The sequence below is a fragment of the Corapipo altera genome, unplaced genomic scaffold, assembly GCF_003945725.1.
Source record: "Corapipo altera isolate COAL_440 unplaced genomic scaffold, ASM394572v1 61281, whole genome shotgun sequence".
NCBI classification, from domain to species: domain Eukaryota; kingdom Metazoa; phylum Chordata; class Aves; order Passeriformes; family Pipridae; genus Corapipo; species Corapipo altera.
The window spans coordinates 208,526-223,438 of record NW_020884921.1 but is presented as its reverse complement, the minus strand read 5'-3'; positions in this window follow the sequence as shown (position 1 = coordinate 223,438).

Here is a 14,913-nt window from a genome sequence, read left to right as displayed (position 1 = left end):
GTCTGTCAAGTCACATGTTACTCACCCTATTCTTTGTGGTTTGCTTCAATAATAAATAATTCACTGTCAGAGCTCGGAAATACTACTGTAGGTTATTCAGACACTTTTCCGTGTGTTGGTGGAAACTGGACCATTACAACAAGAGCCTCCAAACTTAGATTACTTGGGCTAAAAGATTGTTGACAGGGGTGGAAATATCTTTGGATCTGGAGTCTGCCGACAAGTATTCTGGTAGTGTTTGCACCCCATTTTGAAGTAGACCAACTTATAGTTAATGACACTTTATTCTAATGTGGGAGGACTGTTCTTATGGTTATTAAACATACACATTGTCTGAAAGAAAGGAATTAGATATTCTTGGTCCCAGCATATTGGGATCCAGCACCTGGCTATCAGCAGAGAAGGAGTTGATGAGATTATATAGCAGGCCATGGACAGTAGGAGCTGGGGAAAACTTGCTCTGAGGACCTTCATCACAAGACCTGCTAATATTTAGTTCTGTTGCTTGTCTTGTCTCCTCCAGCAAGATATGGAAAGACTTTGAGATAATGTTATCAGATCATGTAGAAACCCCTTTGTCCCCCCATGTGGTCCTAGCTAAGGGAAAATATTAACCAACTGTGTAACTGTAGCAGAAAATTATGTAATCCTCTAGTTGGCATAATCCATCCTCTAGTTAGCATAACTCATCCTCCTCATTAACATGTCCTACCCCCAAGATGCTTATATTGTGAAGCGTGTGTTCAATAAAGATTCCAGTTTTCACCCCCAAACCTGGGATCAGACAATTATTGACCTCTTCACCAGCACACTAGCCTCACTGTAATACACAAGTTAGCTAAGTAGAAAGGAAGAAAAATAGTTGATCATCATTTCTTGACTTCATCAAACAAGAAAAACATGAATTATCCATGAATTAAGCTGGAAACATTTCAAGCAAATCACTCGGAAAAATCAATATTATGTCAAGTTTTAGCCTACATCTTCATTAATGACTGACAAATGTAGCAAGCATCAGTGAAGACTGACATATAAAACAGAGACATTGGGAAGGTTAGCACCATGTCCAGAAGAGTAGCAAAATGATTCATCTTGTAAGATGCAGGCTGTTATACAGAAGAAACTGTAATGTGAAATACAAATAAAATATGTAGAAGCAGAAACCTGGATAAAATAGTGTTTAAATTAATAAAAAATTATCCATGTACAGTTAATGGGGCAAGTTTCAAGTGGTAGAAGAGAAACAACTGCAGTTAAAAGGTATCTTGCATCCTGTTACGGATGGGAAAAGGCTAATGCAAAATGATAGTGCTCCAGTTAGAGTTTCATGAAGAGTATTGTATTTGCTTCTAGAAAACACTGTCAAAAGAAGCCATTCAACAAACAGAACTCACCAATGAACAACAATAGTGATTCAGTATTTGTGAATACGGTGTTTCTTACCTAGATTTCAGAAAGAAAAAACGACCAGGGCAGTGACCATTTGCTGTGTTGGGCACTGGTAAGGCCACACCTCAAATCCCATGTTCAGCTTTGGGTCCCTCACTATGAAAAGGACACTGAGGTGCTAGAGCATGTACAGAGAAGGGTAACAGAGATGGGGGAGGGTCTGAAGCACAAGTCCTGTGAGGAGTGGCTGTGGGACCTGGGGAAAAGGAGGCTCAGGGGAAACCTCATCACCCTCTACAACTACCTGAAAGGAGGGTATAGCCAGATGGGGGTTGGCATCTTTTCTCAAGTAACAAGTGATAGGAAAAGAAGAAATGTCCTCTAGTTGCATCAAGGGAAGTTCAGATTGGATATTAGGAAAAATTTCATCACTGAAAGGGTTGTCAAGCGTTGGCACAGGCTGCCCTGGGAAGTGATGTAGTCATCATCTATGGAGGCATTTTAAAGACAGTACATGGGACATGGTTTAGTGGCGGACTTGGTAGTACTGGGTTAATAGTTAGACTAAATGATCTTAGAGATCTTTTCCAACCTAAATTATTTTATGATTCTATGAGTGCTTGAAAGGACTGAACCAAATGTGCAGTGTTGGAAGAGGTTTTCCTGTAACCAGCTGAGAAATCTCCACTTGCAGGTAGAATTTCTCACAGAAGCATTTATATTTGTAGAAAAATGTATTCCATCACTCCTACAAAACAAAACTGGCTGAAAAGTCACCACTACCTTTGGGAAAAATATAGTATCAAACAACTGGTTTGTGCTGGAGAAAGTGGAAAACCACCAAGCTGCAGTTACTCCTGATGCCAGATTCCTTTGTGTTCCTGGCTCAGCCAGGGCATATGCATCCGTTTATCAGGAAGGTCTTACTTATTAGCTGTACTTTTGTCTTTGTGAAAGTAGGTGTTCTGAGCTTGAAATTACACATGGAATTTGAGCACTGACATAATAACAAGACTGAATAACAGTTGAGAGTCTGTGGTACCTGGGAAAATAGTAAGGTAACAAGTCGACAAGGTTTGGATTGATGTCACCCAAAGCCTTAGGAATAAGGAGAAGGAATAAGGAATAAGCTTTTGCATTTCAAATGAACAGAAAAACTATTCACATAAATACAAAAGAGAAGGGACCACCTATAATTTTCAATAGGTATGGTTGAGGTCTATAGAGACGATGCAAGCAGTTTTTTCTGAAATTCAAACTTAAAATGTGTCTTTACAGAGATGTCTATATAGATTTCACGTGGGATGAAATGAAAGGATGTATATAGTAGATGTTAAGGTCAACAGAGTCCATATTGACAATATTCTGCTAAAAATACTTCCAGAGCATACAGAAAACAACACATCATTTTACGTTTGATTTTAAAACATAGACAAGTTTTATTTTCCATCATATGTTTTAACACTTTCTGATCAGTGTTTAAATTTTACAGCATTATAGTATTATATATACAAATTCTAGGTTATTTCAGGTTATTTCCACCCAGCAAACATATCACTAAATGGTTATGGGGCCATTTGTCATGATAAATTTGATCAATCCCTGAGCAATGAAGAGGATCTATACAATTCTGTCAGCCTTAAGAGCTGGACTGGGTATAGGCATTTCATGATTTTTCTATTGTCTCAGTCTCCAACAGAAATTAATGTGACCAGACGTTCACCAATGAAAAGAATTAATGACTTAGTCCCAGCTGCACACAAACCACTACTGTCACAGCAACACTGTGTCTAGAATGAAATTACATAATGAACTTCCCAGAAAAGAAAATGCTTTCATTATATTTATGAAGAAATCATAAACAATGTCACAGGAAAAATAGAATTAGCAATGAAAGTAGTAACCCTAAAAAGAAGGGTATGTGGGGAAGGAAAGCCATGATCTTTGGCTCATTTAATGAATTGTAAACTTCTACTTCTCCATTCTGAAGTTGTCGTTACAGAATTTCATTAGGAATAAATTCTGTGAAAATCTTGGAGGCTGTGAGTCTCTGTCTCATATATGTAGTCAATTTAAGGCTATATTTAGTTGAGGTATCAAATGCTGTCTTCTTCTTGGCATTTCTGGACACCTAACTTTCAGCATCTTCTGACTCCCTGTTGTCTTGACTCATTTGTATTTAGCCAGATGACCAGTATCCTTTGGTGGACCCAGACTGAAATGTATTTGATGGTCAGTGGAAGGTTGAGTAAGATCTTATCATAAAATAACCATTAAGCAGGGACAGAGACCTACATACAGTTATCGTGGGCGAGGTTTGCCAGACCTACATTGCAAAAAGCCTCATTCAAGACACATTTTAAAGGAGATTTTGAAGATAACTATTGGGCCTACATGATAAAAAGCAGTGAATAATCAAAACAGAACATAATGAGCACTTCTAAATCATCTTACCTTTTTTCTTATTTCTTCCTTACATGTCCAAGCCAAATGACATGAACAGGCTGCTACCAAAGGTTTGTAACAAGCAGAATAGAATAAGGAGTACTCACACAGAAAATCAACAACCATTGGGGCTCAGAATAATGTTGTTAACAGTACCAGCATGAGGTGAAAAAGTACTCCTCAGATAAGAAGGCACAGTCATGGACAAAAGAAGTACAGGCAACTGAGGAAAAAAGAAAAGCAATACAGTTTCTGTATTTACCAACTGTACTTATAAAACCCATGGGACTAAAGTCATGCCTTGGATATGGAAGTTCATTTGATCTTAATGTTATCAGATGCAAATGGAATTCAAGTTCTGCTAAATGCACAGAGACCATGCGAGAGACCATGGATAGGGAGTAAAAGTGCAAGCAGGATTACTCTTTTTAAAAGTATTCTAATACAAAGTTAATGAACAAAAATCCAGGACATTGTCTTACCTCATGTTTCTTCAAATTCTAAATTAATTTATTGTAAAGTTAAAAACTTCTAAAAGTGTAATTAGAACTGGAGATCTGTTCATGTTAAAGTTCACTTTAAAACCAAATCTTACTCCAGCAGCATATTCAAGATAGTTCATTATTTTTACACATGAAAATGCAGCAGCTCAGATACAATTTTCCCTAAGGACTGAATGAATAGCAAAGGTAAGAACAACAAAAATGAAAAACAGCCCTACTCAGGAGTAGAATAATTATATTTTGGAGCCATTTTTCAGCTGTTTAAACAAAATCCTTTACACTGTTCTACTGCCTTCACTGAACTAGTCAATTCATATACATACACACATACGCACACATACATATGTATGTTTTATATTCCCACTGCTTATTAATTTTGCCCTGGTAATTTGTCTCTTTTTTGACTCTGAGCTCCACGAAGTCCAAATACACTCCTCAGAGCATCAGTCTTTGAAAGCTGGGACAACACCTAATCTGCAACTGTCACTAACATATACAAATAATAAATAACACAAATAATGAATAATATAAGTAAGTGGCAGGGAAGATTTGGGAGGATAAATTTACCCTTCAGAGGCTGTGTACAAGACCTGATTAAGTATCTAACAGACTCAGTCTCAGAAGCAGTGAAAATGGCTTATTTTAATTATTAGCTTTACAAGAGCAATCAATTATACCTTGAGATACAAATCATCTACTGCTAAAAGCTAATAATAGGGCAGGCACTATACCTTCTCAGATATGTCTCTTTTTACACAATTCTTACACAATTCCCTGGTATATAATGCAGTGCCCTAATCCATTGTGTGCGTTTGCCAAACCTAGCAATAAAATATGCAAAAAACTTCTGCAGAAGCAACAGGTGCTCTTGACAGCAAAGAGTTTTTACAGCCAAAGCATGTGAAGGTGCTTACAGCAGTTTTTTCTGCTGGTATGTGGGCTGGGTCATTCCTAATGTAGGTCAAAGTAGGACAGAACTACTTCTGAATCTGAAATTGCTCAAAGACAACAGTTGTTGGCCCAGGCCTGAGAGAATAAAGAAAAAAGCTTAGTCTGAACCTTGGTCAGGCCTGTAGTTTTTTTCCCTGGACCTTGCCAAGGTTGTCAGTGCCTCTAAATGAACTCATACGCAGACCATGGAGTGGCACACTCAGACCTAAGCACTATTGTTACACTGAATGTTGGAAGTAATTGGGAAGTGGGAAGATTTTAAATAGTTATTAAATCATAAAGTAACCCCATTTCAAAGTAAAAACAAAGTATTACTTTACTTACATTGCAGGGCATGCCGCTTGCATGTGTGACTGAAAAAGAATGAAATTATTGCTGCAGAGCAGGAGACGTGGTGGAATGAGACTCTGAAGGGCTATATATACATGGTTGGAGAAGTTTTGGGCACATCTTCATACAGACAGACAGACATGTTCAGTCTCTGAATTTTGGACTGTGAGACAGGTAGCCCCACAAACAAACAATCCCACTAATACGCAGCTGTCCTTATATTGAGAACCGCACATCAGAGAGTGAGGTTATTACTCTTCCACTCAGCTTCCAGAGAGCATAATTTCATGCCATCACGTCTCAGATCAATAGAGCCCTGGCACAGCTGATGCTGTTAGAGGCACATGCCACGCATGCTTCACCACACCATGCTCCTTCCTGATGCAGGGCCTTTGGAATCACTGGTAACCATTCTGCCCCCATCCCTGAGAATGAAAAACTAAGTTGGACTGTTTGCCTCTGGTGGAAAAAGGTATGTCCTCATTCTCTCTATCTTCCTTTATTGGCAATGACCTAGAAAATCAGCTACCACCTTTGGTTGGTTTTGGCTGGGTTAGAGTTGATTTTCTTCACAGAAGCTAGTATTGGGCTGTGTTTTGGATTTATGTTGACAACAGTGTTGATAACACAGAGATCTTTTTGTTATTGCTAAGGAGGGCTTGACAGAGCCAAGGCCTTTTCTGCAGCTGTAATGGTTTGAGAGCCCCAAAATCCAATTCCCGAGTCCAAGCCCCCCTTCCACATCTCAGCCCAGTGTAAGATGGGTTTTCCAGATACCACACTAGACTCAAAATGGGGGGAAGGGATTCTATTACAATGACTTTACAAATAAATATTATTATACATTACACACACAATCTCAACTATCTCTACCATGATAAAGCAGTATTTACAATGGATCAAATCTCTTCTTTCTCCAAATAAAAGTCCAGGAGGGAAGAAGGAAGAGATCCTTTCCACTCTCAGAGCAGCAGTCTCTCTAGGGCAGCAGCCTCCCTTCCTCCATGCAGCAGCTGTAGCTGGATCTCTGCCAGTACATGAGGGAGGCCTCCAAGCCCCTCTCGGCCCTTCGATTCCAAGCGAGGGTCTTTCTCTTCCATGGGCTGTGTTCACTGGGACAAAGGTCACTTCACCACGTCATATCACAAAGTACAGGAGCCTTCGTGATGGTCCCTATCTTCAGGGGATTCAAGCCCCCTTGCAGAGCTCCCGTGTTCTGCCTCAAAGCAAAGGGTGGGCGAAGCCCTCCTCCGTATTCTTTTTGGCCGTCCCGGTCCACCTCCGGGATGCCTTGAGCTTCTCAGCTCCTCTCTGCAGTGCTGTAGCTATCTTCTTGGACTTTGTGAAGAAGAAAAGACTTCAGCAAACAGCTGGAGGTTGGTGGAGGGAGTGAACCCTTTTCCCTGAACACTCCCACGAGAGAAAGACTGCTTTACTTATCAGCCTAAAGGGCTTTTCCTTGACTGAATTGAGGGAAAAGCTTAAAAGGACTGATAGAAGTGTGTAATATTATATATATAGTTGCTTTTAGCTTGTACAGTATTTATTTCCATAGTAATAAATGGATATATACTTCCCCTTTTCCCCTATAGAAGTCTCTTGCCTGAAAGTTTCTCTTTGGTGTTGAGATAAAATTGTAGGAAGGGGTGGGGGAAGCCTGGAAATTGGATTTTGGATTTCTGTGGTGACTCAAACCACCACATAGGGGAAGGACTGCAATGCAGCAGAAACTGGCCAATAGGATAACAGGGTTCAAGGACATGAAGAACAAGGGGATTTTTAGGGAAAATGAGGTACAATACGTGGGAAGAAATACAATAAACCATGAAAATAGATTCACAACCCAATGTGCTATATTTTAAATAGTCCATTTCAACATCATAAAGAGGTTTTGTCTTCACTGGCTTCCTCATGCTTTAAGTTCCTCTTCCAGTCCTCACAGATTTCATGCTTTCTATCTCCAACAAACAGATATTCTTATAAGGGATTATGTACATAATATTTGTTCTGATGCCTTGAGGTCCATCTGTTTTTTTGATTTTTCTAATTTTTATAAATTCTATAAGTACTTATATAGCAGAAGTAGATTTAGAAGCAGCAGCATTTCATTCCTTTATCCTTAACACAGAAGCTACATAGATTACCAACTCTCTAGCCCCATTCTATGCTCCCCATATCAATTCTACCCCTGGATTCCATTAGAACATGTTTAGTCTCACTCTAAGATAAGCCTGTTCTATTTGGAGAATGCTTGTATCTTAGCCTAAACCGCAGAACACTGTCAGAAACTGGGTGACCATATACCCTTTGTGCTCTGAAAAAGATGAAGGTTGATGAAGAGGTGGTCTCAAAAGACCCCAGCCTCAATTCCCAAGGGGTGGATCAAGGGTGGTCCAAAGCAAAAGCCAGAGGGTAGAAAAATCTCGGATTGGACAGGCAATATTACAGATTGTAATATCTGTAACAGTGTGGAGGGCGCGTCTTGTAACCTAATGGCTCGGAGGCACAAATTAAATCCTTTCCTTATCTCACCTTCAAAACTAAATTGTCTTGGAATTTTTTTCTTCCTGAATGTTTTTTAGGCAACAGTTCAGTTGAGTTTTTTAATTGCCTTATATATTTTTTCATACAGTAGCTCTGTTGAACAATCAGATTTAAAGCTTGGTATCATATATTTGATGATTAAATTAACAGAAAGTGTACCAGAAAACATTCTAATGAAAAAATTAATTTTAATAATTTTAGATTAGTTTTTGGTTTAGTTCACAAGTAGAGATACAAAAAAAATTAAAACTTTATGAATTTCCCTGTTTCATTTCTGCTAAGTAGTCAGAATAATCAATATCAATAACAAATCCAATTTAATAAAAACAGACAGGGATGAGATTTATATGTGCTTCAAGCAAAAAAAAGATAGCAACTATTTATTAACATATTGAAGACATATAAAGTACTTACAGTGTGTCTACTCTTGTTGTTCAAATTATAAATATTTTTCTTCTGATAGATAAGTGTGATTAACCTTTAAACAGAAAATTTGTTACCATAAGAATTATGTCAATTGGGTGTGTGATCCTTAGAGCAAAAGATGTTTCATGAGTTGAGATTTTTTGCATTTGGTTATGCCAAAGAAAATATTCAGTCTCAGACCCTTCTTGTTGAAACTGTGATGATACTGAGAGGTGTCAAAGGAAACTTAAAAAAAGAAAAAAATTAAACTCTTTGGTAGGATCTTTTCATTTGAATTTGAATTGCTGTAGTTTTCTAAATGTGCACAGGGTTTTGGTTTTGAAAAAATTATTGCAAATTACTTGATTTCTTTCATGCTATATCTCAAAAAAGACTGCCCACTCTGTTGCTTCGGGGTTGTTTTTTCCTGCTGTGTCTAGTATGAAGTTTTAGCTTTCAACAGACACATTTTTTTTATAGAGTATGTGTTACTAGTCTACTCAGTAAGGAATCTTTCTTTACTCAGATATGAACTTTATGAAAATAAAGTTTTAAGACTGGATTAGTTAAAAGTTGTTACCAATTCTTAACTACTGAGAGCAGTACAAGGTCTGCTGCTGTTCCATGCAATCACATGGTATAATCAGGTATCAGTAGTGAGGATGAGCCACCTGTCAAGATCACTTAACATCTGGAGTCACTCAGCATCTGGAGTCAAATACCCATTCTCACATCCCTCTCCTCTATGGTAAACATGTGAGATTGCATTTATGGCATTGCAGAATACAGTCCAAAGCACTTTTATTTACAGCTATGTGATTTAAATGCCAGTATTATTATTTCTTGTGTCACAGTTTGTAAGAGGTGTGTCCAGGGGTGTGGGGGAAGCACCCAGGGCAGGAAGGCCCAGGGGACATGTGTGGAAATATGTACCCTCATTGGTCACAAGGTCACATGGTTTTAAGGGATAAAAAGGGCACTGAGTTTGAATAAAGACTCATTGATTACCATCTTATTGGAGAGCAGACTCCATTTCTTTATTATATAAAGACCCCACGTGACAACACTTATTCTCCAAAGGATCAGCATCAGCTTAAGAGAGGCATGCTGACTTCACAAAGACTGCACTTAAGTAGAGGAGGATAAACAGTGTCAAAAAAACCTCATCAGTGCCTGACGATTTACATGGCCAAATGCAAAGCTTCAAGCCCCTTTTTAAAGTGTTTCACTTTACAAACATGAGAAAAAATGCATTTGAAAATTAATTAAGTGCATGTCGGTGGTGCTGTGTAATTACCCTCCCTAAGGTAATTGGTATCTGTGAGATAATCTCCCACACCAGGCTCAAAAGGTGCTGCTGTCCCAGTGTCTTGCTCCTGACTATGTTTATCATTCTGACCTTGGGGCATGCTGAAGCCCTTTGATGTCTGACATGTGGAAATTTTCCACAAGCTTTTGGTCTCATCCCTCAAAGAGATGAAAATTAGTTCTAACCCTGAAACATGGAACTGAATAATCTTCTGCAGAAAAGTATCATCAATTATTACATCTTCAGAATGCCCAATTCCTTCTGAGAAAATGGCTTTGAACTAAAATAGTTCAGAATGTCTATACATTTACAATCACTCTGCATGGGCAAACAGGGCAACTTACTGCCAATATTTCTAGGATCTTATTCTTAAAGAACTCCTTTGCTGCCAGATGAGTCTGTTCACAGGAAAAGTCAACCATCTTGAACTTCCCACTCTAAATAACTCCGCAGAAGAGCTTTGTAAATGGTAAACCAGCTCCATGAACTCCTCACTTTGCAAGACCATAAGTTCATGCAGCTGACAGGTTGTATTAAGTCTTCTCAGGGACTATTAGCATGAATCAGGGACTCAGCAAAACCAAAGAACTGAATTTGGATTGAAATTGGTTTTTAAATTACCCAGGGTAATTCAACAGTCACTTATTCTTGCATGCCAAAGACCTTACTCCTCAGTCTGGTAAACCATGAGGAATAATTTATTATGCAGAGTGCTTCTAAATATATTAAAAACCCCCTACACTTTAATAATTATTCACCTCCATGATACGTTTTATCTCTCTATGCTGAACTTGTCTAATAGTCTAAATTACATTCAGCTTTGCTACTTTTACTTAGGATTCATAACTTTGACAAAGAATAGTAGACTTTAAAATAAGGAAAATAAAAATAGGCTCAGAAAAAGCTGCTGCTAGAAGCTACTGTTGGAAATTGTGGGTGTGTGTCATCCATAATTTATTAGCAGCGTTGTCTGGAGAGTTGGCTGCATTCAAAATCCTTAGACACATCTGGATTTCACAGGTGATTTCTTCAAGTGCTAGGTACTGATGTTATTTTAGTTTTTAAAATGGTTTCATGTCTCAGTAAAGGTTGGTAATGGACTATCACTGCAGCATGCCAGACATTTCCTGCATTTTCAGTAACTGAAAGAATCTCAGAGCATGTCAGGAAGGGATTGGTATCAGACCACTCATTTCTCTTTTGATTTCTTTCTCTAATGAGCCATGTACTCAAGACATGCTTATTAATGAATAGAAGCCACCTTTAAGAGAGCAGTCACTGGTTTTTTGTCTCCATACTCACTGGGAAAATTGTTCAGATTGAATTAGTCTAATAAGGTATGATTTTATCACTTTTGCTTGTAACCTCTTCACGTTGGATTTGGTCTGTAGTGGAGATGAAAAATGTGTGCTGCCAGGCCATAATTCCCTCAGATGCTTGCAGAGTGAGGTCACACTGCTTCTGGTTTACTTCAGCACCTGAAGCAGTGTAGAGCACAGACACAAAAAGTTGCTGACATCAGCTTTATTCACATCTGCTCTGGAACCACAGTGTTTCCCATGCAAAAAGTGAACTCACCTCCTCCTCGTGTTGGTGCTGTGCCTCTCTTTCTAACTGAATAGCCTTGCACAAACACTTCTCATAGCCTCCTATCCATGCGCCTCAGCTATTCCCATGGAAGTATTTCCACTGCTTGACAATCACTGAAAACAAGGCACAACATTTGCCTGGAAGCTTAAGTAATAATGATCATATTACAGACAATCTCTCCTCAGCATATTGAAGATTTGAGATTAAGGGGGAGATTAAGTTTAAATTTTTCTGTTTGGTCTTGCAAGATCTCTGCAGTGAAGAATATTCAAAATCATCTACAGCCTTGCCCTGCCATAAGGCTTGTAGGATGTGCCACATTCTCCCTCTTCCCATCTGTTTCAACCCCTTGCTTTTCTCTAAAAACCAGTCCTCCTCCACAGGAATTTAATACTCCCTTCCTTTTTTTTTTTTTTTTCTCTTTACATTTTGGAATAAATTGTCTTTGGAGTGTTAATTTTATCGTTGTGGCTGTTTGTTATTTCATATATTTACCAATTATCCTCCTCCCCCCAACCACCATAGAAAAATGCCTTTTGGAGAAAAAATTGAGATAATGTGGGAAATGAAGATGTAAAGGTATTAAATAACTAGTTCAAGATCATAAAGAGAGTTCATTCAAGTAAATTGAGGTTTCCTGAATATCAGGTACTTAGAAAAATCATTCTCCTGCTGTAAGAAATAAATGTTCAAGAGTCTGCAATCCTGAGAAGTTACTTTAGAAACAAAAAATAGCATTTAATTGTAATCCTTCTCTTATGCTCATTTGAAGAGTAAACCAGACCAATGGGTACAGCTTATGTAGCTCTACAATAGACACAAACTTAAGTCAAAACTAACATAACCAACTATATAAAAGAGAGGACATTTGAGGTTAGCTATGTGTGACCTTCCTTGGGATTGAGAGGACTGCATTTAAAAAAGAAGTTATTTCAGGCTATAAGTTTGAAACAGGTTTTGTGTTTTGGGGCTGTTTATTTCTCATGACAGTTTCAGATTTTAGTTCTGTTTTTCTGACTACAGAACAGAAATAAATATACCTACTCTTTGTTGAGAAGCTTTGTGAGTTCCTGGGAGAAAAAATACAGAAACTAAACATTATTAATATATTAAATAGCATTTGTATTTAAATTCTGAGAAGGAAGCCAAAATTACTACTGGTCAGTTCATTCCCAGTGTTATTCCTTTCTTGCTAATTACATGTTTACCTGAGAGAAAGAAGACTTGTTTGTCCAAAGGACAGCACTGAAGTTATAATAGCCTGTAAGCTAGGCACATAATTAGGCAGTTTTAAATTATATAAATGATAGGCTACTGCGTGTCAAATAATTATGGTCTTATCACTGCCCTGCTGCAGAAAGCTTGGAAAGCAGAAAAATTACTCAGAAATAACCTTCACATGACGTGATGTATCAGCCCTCTAGAAGGATGGGTTAGCAATGTAAGTGAAGCATGGGCATCCAGCAGCAGGTTCACATCCCCACCTGTACAAGGTCATGCAAGTCTACCTTAGGGCAGACACTAAAAAACCACTTCCTCCCAAAACTACATTCTTCACATGCATTTCCCATGGCAGCAAGACTGTTCCAGTCCTTTCCTGTCGCAAGTTGGTGCTGCACTGATTTCCCAGCTTTCTCTACCTACCACAATTCTTCCATACTTTGCTTGCTTTAAAGTTAGTGAGAGCAAACAGGAATCACAGAGGGATATTACTGCCACACAAAATATCAGGAATTACATCACTGTATCATTGTATCACAGATTTCTGTTTAAAATTCTGGATGGTATCTTTATGAAATGATCTTGTTTCACAAATTCAGGATGTAATCTCGGCAAAATAAAAATCTTTTTTCTTTTTTTGTCTATCATTTTGCTGAACTAGAAGCAATTTGTACACCTAAACTCAGCTTTAATACTTCTCACTGAGCTGCCAAGCATGCTTATTTGATCACCCTAATCCCATCCAATGCATTGTATATCAACTGATTACGTTACCCACCATGCCAAGGAGAGTCTGATCTTGTTCTACTTCCAAGGTTACATCATATACTGATAATGATTCAGAAGGTATCACAGTACAGCATATGGTTTTCCCTGCCTTCAGCATGAAATGTACAGGAGAGACTATTTGCATATGGCTCATAGCAGATCACAGAAGCTGAGAGGACTTTAATGGGAAAAATAAAAATCTTATTATTGTTTTACAATTTGTTCTGTTTGCCTTTTACTTTATGTATGAAATTTAACTTCACCGTGTTACAGACAAAACAATTATCAAATATTCCAGTGCATAGATTTTTAAATGTTGTGTGACCTCTTGTGGTGCAATAAAATATTACATGTATCATCCATGTATAACACAGTTTATACAACCTGCAATTGGCATAGAGCCCATATGCCTTGATGGCCAGATTTCTATTAATCAAAGACTAACTACTGCCTGAGAAACTCTCATGAACAACGAATTTCCCTTCATATCAGTCATTTAATGAGTGCGTGTATTTTGGATAACTCTTAATTACTGGCTAAGTCAATTTTCATAAGCTAAATCTAATCTTAATTTATTTTCTTTTGATTTCTGATATGACTTTAAAGTTCCACATTCAGGAATAATATAAGAATGCTGGTACTGAAAACGTCACTTCATACCTGTCATTAATGATGTTTGTCACTGCAGAAATTAATTCTCAAGTGTCCTGAATGTGATTGTATGCACAGGAGATCTTTGAGAGCCTAATGCTTGCATGCCAATAGCAAATACATAACAAAAATGCCATGATTTTCAAAATCAGTCACTGGATGTTACATGCAAATGGAGGTACTGGCATTCCTTCCTTAAGCAACACAGGAAGTTGCAAAAGTATTGTCAGTGTTTGCAGGTGCTTTCTGCAACCACGCATAAAGCTTGTTAAAAAAAAAAATCAGGAAAAAAGTGGTATCATTTTTAAAAATTGTCTGAATCTTTGTGCCTCATATTGTATATCACTTGTGGTCGTGACAACCAATGATAGTAACAAGACTGCAGTGCTGCTGCAGTCTTACCACAGCGGCACAAAATGTACCCATTTTGTGCTGATGTGCTGCAGAAAACGTACCCAAAGGATGCCACCAGCTACCATGTGAACACCTGCCATCAGGTGTCTGTACCAGAAAGGTTGTTTTAATAAATACACTGCAGCCAAACAGCTTAATTTCTGTTTCTAATGTAGTCCAAGCTCTTCAGTTTCCTGAATGAGGTATCTGACACCTTGCAGGATTAGCCTATGTACCATTTTAAAGGCCAGGAGTAGCTTAAGGATACCACAATGCCATTTCCCCCCTCCCCTCCCCAGACTCCTCTCATTACCTGAAATACACAGTTATGTGTAAGAACACTTTCAGAAATGGCTTAACAAGTAATCAACATTAACCACATTGCAAGTAGGATCTAAATTTGATAAGCTTTTA